This window comes from Ursus maritimus (genome assembly GCF_017311325.1).
Source record: "Ursus maritimus isolate PB19 chromosome X unlocalized genomic scaffold, ASM1731132v1 scaffold_X1, whole genome shotgun sequence".
Taxonomy (NCBI): Eukaryota; Metazoa; Chordata; class Mammalia; order Carnivora; family Ursidae; genus Ursus; species Ursus maritimus.
The window spans coordinates 18674292-18683518 of record NW_024423319.1 but is presented as its reverse complement, the minus strand read 5'-3'; the positions used below and the strand labels follow the sequence as shown (position 1 = coordinate 18683518).

General features: G+C 41.1%; 1 pseudogene; it reads right to left on the bottom strand.

Moving 5' to 3' along the window:
* Positions 1-8566: 8566 nt before the first annotated feature.
* On the bottom strand, positions 8567-8972 carry LOC121105406 (annotated as a pseudogene).
* Positions 8973-9227: the final 255 nt, after the last annotated feature.

The following is a 9227-nucleotide window of genomic DNA, read 5'->3' as shown; positions in this document are numbered from 1 at the left end:
AGAACTAAGCTTGGCATTCAAACTCATTTGTTCATTTATTCATAAATTTATTCATTTAGCCAATATTTATTTAGCGGTAGCTTTTTGGCATTGTAATATGCATAAAGGATATAGCAACATGAGAAAGAGACATGGTCCTGCCTGCAAGGGACTTACAAGATGCGAGGAAATAAACATTTCACTATAATTATGCAAATAATTATTCAGTAGTAGTATTAGTTTTCTGTGTTGTGTAACAAATTACCACAAACTTAGAGGCATAAAACACACACTTATCTCATAATTTCTGTGCATCAGGAATGTGGGCACAGCTTACCTGGGTCCTCTGCTCAAGATCTCTCTCAAGATTGCAACCAAGGGCTGACCAGGACTGAGATCTCATCTGAAAGCTCTACTGGGGATGGATCCACTTTCAAGGCCCCCCAGTTTGCTGACAGAATCATTTTCTTTGTAGCTGGCCATAAATTCATGGTATTTTGGTTCTTAAAGCCAGCAACAGAGAGATTCTAGGAAGATTCTAGGAAGACAGGCTAGATATACGATCATGGACATGTGATCGTGTACATCCTGTCACCTTCACTATATATTCTACTGGTTATAAGCAAGTCACAAGCCCTGCTCATATTCAAGGAGAGAGGATTATAAACAGATGTGATCACGAGGAGGTGGGGATCATGAAGACAACCTTAAAATTCTACTTACCATAGTGACAAAGTTAATAGTGTTATGAATGAAAAGCTCAGAGCACTATAACAGTAAATAATCTATTTTAGTGAGGAGAGGAAGTCATTAAGTTTTGAGCGTATAGCTTATCTCACCCTATCCATATCACAAAGTGATGTTTAAGTCAGGACTGTGGAGCTAGCTGGGCAAATGCAGGGATTCTTGGGTATTAAGAGGAAAAAGCTTCAAAAACAGAGTAACAGGAAAACAACAAATACGAAGGCCTATGATGGAAAGATCCCTGATGCAGAAAGTGAAGAGAGAAGAACCTTAAGAAGTAGGTGAGAACCAAAGCCAGGATACAAGGCTAAGTTTGGGACAGCCACCTCTTTATTCCCACCACATCCTCTGCCATATGCAAGGCTCACTCAAGTTTTCTCCTTGTAGTGACTCTTGCACAGAAAATTCAAAGTTGCAGAAATTAACAACCAGAATGAAAATCTTCCAGGGTATTAAATTGCCCACCAAGCAGCCCAGCACATGGAAACCAATTCTAACCCTTCTTAGTGGGGGTACTGAGGCATGTCCTAAGTCAGTAAATATATTAGAAGGTGCCAAAGGACCTAATGAAGTAGAAAGTCCCTGGAGCATCATTAGAAAACTGTATACAAAATGCATTCCACAGGAGTCAACATTGGCAGGACAGCATCATTATGCAGCCCTTCTGGTGCTTATGAGAACTCAAACTCCTTGCATATTCTATTCTAATGAAGGATAATAAGACTCTTGTGAACTCGAGCTCACAGGCTGATGCTTAGTGTTGCTACCAATTACCATGACATTGTAAGTATCTGGGAAGGTTGTCCTCTTTGGCTGAGCCCAGAGCAGTGAGGAAGGAAGGGGACAGCCTCCTCGTCAGCTAGAGCAGCTGAATCAACTCTGGTGATAGATGTCACAGCCCTCACATCTGAGCCTCTGTGAGTAGAATACTGGCTGGTATTTTGTTAACTCAAATAAATTAGGAGAGCAAGAATCTCATTTAATTTCCAGTGAGACACAGCAAGGTCTTATGAGTCTCAAATCTACACCTGTCCAGATATTGGAATAGGCTATCAAATGTTATTATAGTATTTTCCAACCCTAGTGAGCAATCATCTATCATGGAGAATTTAGGAAAAGAACTTAAAAGCAGAGGCTGGGTTCAATGATCTCATGAAATTTCCTCTAGTTCTGGGATGATACAAAAATCAGTATACTTCAAGGTGGCTGTACATTCAGGAGGGCCAATATTCCAACAAGGTTTCTCTGCCATTATATCAGGGTTTTTTAAAAAGACTTTGAAAACGTAATGAAGCAATGACCGAATAAGATGAAGTCTTTAAAAATGATTGATCCCTTCAGTTGTTTTAAATGAACCTTTCTTACTTGCAATGATCCTCGAATCGGCTTCAGACCTAAAGGTGACACACTTCAGACCCAAAAGTAGAAAGGGACAGATATTGGCTAGCAGCCAAATTAAGAAACCAAGGGCAATGGTATTCACTTAATGAGAGGTCACTTAATCCCATCTCCTAACCAGAGTTAGTGTGAGCAGAGAAGAGCCCAGGGAGATCATAAAACATGTTAACACTGGAATAAATAATTGGAAAATTCCTAAGACCCTCTAGCGTCCAACTTCAAGGTTATGTCCAAGGAGAATCAGCGCTCTCCATCTGCATTCTGCACTTCCTCAAACAGAGATAAGCAGAGAGTGAAACGCAACTGAATCCCAAGTTAGGACAGAAGAGAGTAAAAACAAGGCCCATTACTGGCTGCAGATAAAAGTATTGCAATATGTGAAGACAAAGGGGGCACAGAAGGGCTTTGTGATAGACTCACCAGGAAAATGAGAATCTTTCAGTTTATAATTCAACATCCTCATTCTTATTATATCCACTCAGCTCAACACCGGAAAGTACACTGGGATCCATTATAAGGTTGTTTTGTTTATAACATAGCAAAATTTTAAAAAACTGAATGACTATGGCTATGGTCAGAAGCAAATGACCATAATGTCCAACCATTTCTTGCATTAAAATGTAAATGAGGGGCACCTGGGTGGTTCAGTCGGTTGGGCATCTGTCTCTTGATCTCAGCTCAGGTCTCAGTCCCACGGTGGTGAGTTCAGGCCCCACGTTGGGCTCCATGCTGGGTGTGGAGCCTAGTTAAAAATAAAATAAAAAAAAATGTAAATGAAATAGTTTGTCTACAGTATTGAAAGAAATGCTGACTAGTTCCCCTTACAGGATTTCCCAGAATGGGACAAGTTCACATGTAACCTAGCTGCTCGGTCTACTCAGGACTGCCCACTCTGATGCAGGGGGATGAGGAGTGGGCAATAATGTCCTCCTGGAGGTGATGGCTCACCAGTGAGGAACCTTCTTTCCTCTCTTTGGTTTTCATGGTTTCCCAACACAACGTATTTCTTCCACTTCTTCCCCGCGATGGTAGTAATGTTCTGAGTGTCTATACAGGACTAAGAAGTAAAATAACCTTCCCAAAGTCACCCAGTTTGTAAGTACCAAGACTGGGCATTAAAAGCATCTGTGACTCCAGAGTCAATGTTTTCATAATTAAACACAATGCCCTGAATTGGGTAGAGGTGCATGAATACACGTCTATGTAGGTGCCCACATGCACTTGTGTGTAAGTACAAACACACACTTATACTTCTCATAGTGGGTTCCCTCAAGACACAAAACGAAATTCACTGGTTAGATAAAAAGAAAATGAATGTCAGGAGGTTAAGATATTCAAGAAGAATAATGTAGAAATGACATTCAAGAACAAAAGTGGTACTGTAAAAATTAAGCCATATGTAAATTAAGCCAACAGAGATTCAGAAACTTGTAGGTGAGGCCTTGTTCTTCTTCTCTGACTTTCAAAGTACTCTATGACAGTGTCCTCAAGTGGCATCCATAGTAGACTTCTGGGGGGCCAAAGTTAGCTCAAAATGTGCATGATATAAAGGTAGAAAGCAACTTGTCACAGGTCATCCATTACACTAAGAGTCATGATGGGTTGTAGAGCCCAGTGTCTTCAAAGCCAATGGTCTTCCCACTGACTAGACTATGAACATTCAAGAAGAGGCAGGACAGCAAGAACATGAATGACAGAAAGTCTTCGGTGGAAAGTACATAGCCTAATAAGAAAAGGGAACAGTAAAACAGTGTTTGCTTGAGCATAGGAAAGATGAGCACACAAAAAAGGATGAGCAGACGGGGAGGTGGACCTCTGGGGAAAGAGGGCTGCGAGTGCCATTTCTGACACGATCTGACTCTCTGGAGTCAAGGGCTGGGAGGGTGAAGGGAAGAGACCATCTGCTCCACCCTCAAAACATCTGTTATAAAATAAGACTGATGGCATGTGTCATGTCAGGAGGATCTTGTGAAAGAAACTGCTGAGCCGTACATGATCTGAGCTAATGGAGAAGTCCCCAAGGTTTGGAGACCTAGATTCTAATCCCAATTCAACTGCCAATTTACTGTGGAACACTGGGAAACTGCTTAACCCTATTCTGTCTCAAGTTCTCCAGTGGTAATAGGGCAGTAAAAGAAATGCTTTGGGGGTACTCCAAAATCACATTCCTCTATTCTTGATAAATACAAAATAACTATGAAGTTCTAACACTGTTCTTCCCTTTCCAGTTTAAAGGGGTCTCTCCATTTCAGCCCAAAGAAAAGGAACTGACATCTTTATTCTCTGTCGACTCTTGGAGAAAAATGCAACAGATCAGTCTTCTAGCCAAAGAGAGTGTTTTAAGGAACTAAGAGAAAAATCACAAACGTTAATTACATGGTTATGTTTACACTGAGAAGACCAATATCCATTTTGTCATATCTATGATCTCGTATTAAATATTCCGTAATAAAATGCGGAGATAGGGTCTATGCCAGAGGTTATACAGTTTTAACAGTTGTCCAGTTCTCCAAGCCATAAATCCCCCTGGAAAGAGTAAAAAATGGACCCATCACCTGCCCCTGGATTCCTCTGGCTAACAGGCTGTGCCCTACTGAGATTGGATGTATTTTTTGGAAAGCTCACAAAAAAATAAAGTCAAATAAACTGAACACTCATTTGGTATTTTCAGTTCTAGGCAGCCAACCCTAAAGGAGCCAGCAGTCTTATTAAAGGGAAACCGCTCATCATTAGCATTTCTAGAACAAAGAAAGAAGCTAAAGGCATATTAATTTTTCACATCTTGTCTCTGAATGGCCATAAATATCCCCACTCATCAGTATGAAACAGATAAATTTATCTAAAGCAGAAGATCATTTTTTCTGCCAATGGCAGAAGGTGGGTACAGGAGGTGGGTAAAGGAAGAGAATCTTGAGGAAGACCTGGGCTTTTGTTTGTTTCCTTTATTACTAGGAAACTGGATCAAGAAGGTCCCACTGGCAGAGTATCGCTCAAGTTTAGAGGTGACAGTATTGAAAATGCCACCCTTCCATTCATCCCTTTGAGTTAACTGTCACTCCCTATAGGCAATAAATTTTAAAATGCAGATATTCCTGAGAGGAATAACACATTGAACTAAGATCATTTTCGTGTGAATCACTCTATTGGATGGCTTTGTCACTCAAGTCAAGCCTGGGGGAGCATGATTTGAGAGCATCGGACAGGGTCTGAAAGGGAAAGGATGCATTTAAAAAGAGGGCTCTGAGAAAGTCCCAGACGTAGCTTCACTTCTTGGCCATTTGGCTTGAAGTCAGCCTTGAGAAGCTTGGCAAGGTGGTGGTATACTTGGGAGTTACGATGGAATAAAGTAGAATTCCAAAGGGGAAGTTTTATACTAAGTACATTAAATACCATTAGATGACCCTGGCGGTCTTCTAGAACCACACTATCCAGTAGAAAGACCACGTGAGTCACAAACGTCATCTTAAATCGTCCAGTAGCCACATTTTTTTACAGTAAAATGAAGCAGGAGAAAGTAATTTTAATATTGTTTTTTCTTTAACTCATTGTATCCAAAATATTATCATTTCAAATATAATTTGTATAAAAACTAATTAAGGTGACCATTTACATTCTCTTGTACAGTAAGTCTCAGAAACCTGCTGTGTAGTTTACACTTACGACACACCTCAGTTCAGATGCTGAATGCTCTTTGGAAATATTTGATTTCCCTTTAAATCTCATAATATTTACAGTTGGTAAGGTAGGTTCACATACCCAAATTGTTCTAAATACATTTAAAAGCTTTCCAATAATTGAATCAACTATCAGTTTTAAAATACGAATTAATCACAACTAATTATATGGAAATAAAAACAGGATCTCAAAGAGATTTCTGCATTTCCATACTCATTGCAGCATTATTCACAAAATCCAGGACATGAAGACACCCTAAAGGTCCATTAATGGATGAGTGGAGAAAGAAGTTGTGGTGTATATACACAATGGGATATTATTCAGCCATGAGAAAAAAAGGAAATCCTCCCATTTGCAACAATATGGAGGCACCTTGAGGAAATTGTGTTAAGTGAAATAAGCCAGACAGAGAAAGACAAATACTGCATGGAACCACATATATGTGAAATCTAAATAAAAAGTCAAACTCACAGAGACAGAGTAGAGAATGGTTGCCAGAGGCATGGGAGTGGTGGGGACAAATGGGAAATGTGGGTCCAAGGGTACAAACTTTCAGCTCTAAGATGAATAAGGTTTGAGGATCTAATGTACAACATGGTGACTACAGTTGACACTATTAAATTGTATCATTGAAATAAATTTTTTCATTAATTATAATTCCAAATCCAGTTCCTTGTTGCACTAAGCACATTTCAAACGCTCCCAAACCACATGTGGCTACTGTATTGGACAGAGCTGGTCTAGGGTGTAAGAAATCGGGAGCCAAAGCCTTCGTGTATGAGTCACAGCTTCACAGTGAGTATTGCTAAGTTCATTTTGCCATTTTCAAGGGCACAGGCTACATTTGTATCCCTGGCCAGCCACTGAACACGTGTTCTCCACACCTCATGAGGCAGCCCTATCAGAAGATAATCTGGAGGCCCATAACATCAGCCCTACCCACTGCTTGTAAAAACAACTCCTTGAGGGGCACCTGGGTGGCTCAGTTGGTTAAGGGTCTAACTGTTGATTTTGGCTCAGGTCACGACCTCAGGGTCCTGGGATGGAGCCCTGTGTTGTCGGGCTCTGTGCTCAGCAGGGAGTCTGCTTGTCCCTCTTCCTCTGCTCCTCTCCCTGCGTGCTCTCCTTCTCTCTCTCTCTCAAATAAATAAATCTAAAAAAAAAAAAAAAACGACTCCTTGAGGGTAAAAGCCAGCACAGATTCAACCCATTGTGCCTTGTCCAGTGCCTGGCATAAACTAAGCATTCGGCAGATTTTTATTAAACGCATGAATGAGTGCTCTCCTGACAGGCAAGCAATGTGCTTTACAATGAGAGCCTAGTTCACACTAGACATCGCTTATGTACCCAGGCAACAGATTATGAACTCATGAACACTGTGTTTAACAGCTGCTCATAGCAAGCCTACTGTCTACTCCCTGTCTCCTAAAACTGTGCCTACCGACAGAGGCCGGCAACTTCAGAAGTGCAGTTGGCCGATTAAAATTAAACACCCCCATCAGGAGTGAAATGCCGTAAAATTCTCTTGATGTGAGTCGGTCAGACCTTGAGCGAGGCAGAAACTAAGCACTTGAAAAAAGAAGAGAAGAGGCACTCCTGAAGATGGATAAAGGAAAGATGCAGAATGGGGACGGAGAGGCACAAAGGCCAAACATGCCTCCTTTGCCACGAGGCCCTGGGCCAGCAATGGTGACAGAATGCTCGTGTGTGCCCTGCACAATACTGAAGGCTTCCGGAGTGGGCCTTTGGGAGGACATTTAGAGTCATAAAGAATTACACCCACTAGGTGGCTACAGTGTAGAAAGTGGAAAATCAGCAGTGTGGGCGAAAATGATGGAGAAGGCGGAACCTTCGTACACCGCTGGGGCGGGGGGGTGGGGGGTACCGTGACTCAGCCACTGCGGGAAACACAACGGCGGGTCCTCAAGAAGCTAGTCTCCGAATCGCCGAACCTCAGTGTATGTTTAAAAGAGCTGAAAACAGACGTTCCCATTAAAACTTATACACAAATGTTCATAGCAGCTCTATTTGCAATCACCAAACGGTGGAGATAACCTAAGTGTCCGTCAACAGAGGAGTGGATAAACAAAACGTGGTCTATCCACACGACGGAACGTTATTCAGCCCTAAGAAGGGATGAAGCGCTGAGTACTGATACACGCTACATGTGTCAATTTCAAAAACTGTATGCTAAATGAAATAAATCAGTAGCTAAATGCCGCATATTGTATGATTCCATTTATACCACATATCCACAACAGGCAAATCCACAGAGGATTTAGAGGAGAGGAAAGTGGAGAGTAACTCTGAATGGATAGGGGATTTCCTTTGGGTAATAAAATAAAAGTGCTCTGGACCTAGATAGCGGTGATCAGCGTAAAACATTGTGAGGGGACTCAATACCCCTGGATTGTATGCTTTAAAATGGTTAAAATGGTAAATTCTGTTGCATGTATTTTATCATAATTCTTTTAAATGTCAAAAAAAGTATGAAGGACATTTATTTTTGTCCAGAAGAAGATGGAATTTTAATCAATCAGAAACTGAAACAATTCTTTCCTTCCTTCTTCTTGGATTTTCTTTCCTTTCAGCTTTTTTTACCCCTATGTAGTATAAAGCTGCCCCTAAATTCCTTCATTTGCATTACAGCTCGTGGACGCCATACCCTTTTATTTTCTTCTTTCATTTAAAGCAATTGAACCTACCAGTACAAGTCACACTATTTTTAATAAACTTTCATTTTGTTTTGTTTTGTTTTTATTTTTTTTTTGCAGTTTTATACTTTCATCTGACGATCAGCAATTAGTTCTCATCCACATTAACTGTGTGTAGATGTTTGAAAGTGGTGACAGGTACATAGGGAGCCAACGTGTAGAGCTTGTTTGGTGAGTCCTTGTCCTCGTTACATTTTCTGGACAGCCACACATGGATACAGTACGGAGCGTGCCTTATCCCTTTGGCCCACACAGCGTTGTTGAGCCTGGTGTCAGTGCGCACATCTGGAGTTCCCATCTACTCCATGGCACATTTCCGGATCTCTTTGAGCGCCCGAGGGGTACACTTCTAGAAACCCACTCCATGATGTGCTTGTGAATGATGATGGTGTATTCTCTGGTCACTACCTCGTTGATGGCAGAATGGCCCTTCTTCTCACCACCCTTCTTTGCGGGAGCCATTCTGCCGGGCCCTGGTTGCAAAGGAAGAGCTTAACAAACTTTTATTCTAATAGTGCCTGCCTACCATGTGTCAAGAACCGTTCCAGGCATTTGGTAAACATTTTCTCAATTAATATAAGCAACAGAGGTTTTTAAATTAGAAACAGCAACGATATTGCTTGAGATCAATCTTTGAAAGGAGAAACGTAATTAGAGGTACCAAAGGTGAAAGACCAACAAAATGAATCTAATTTGGAAATCCTTATTTTCGTCCTA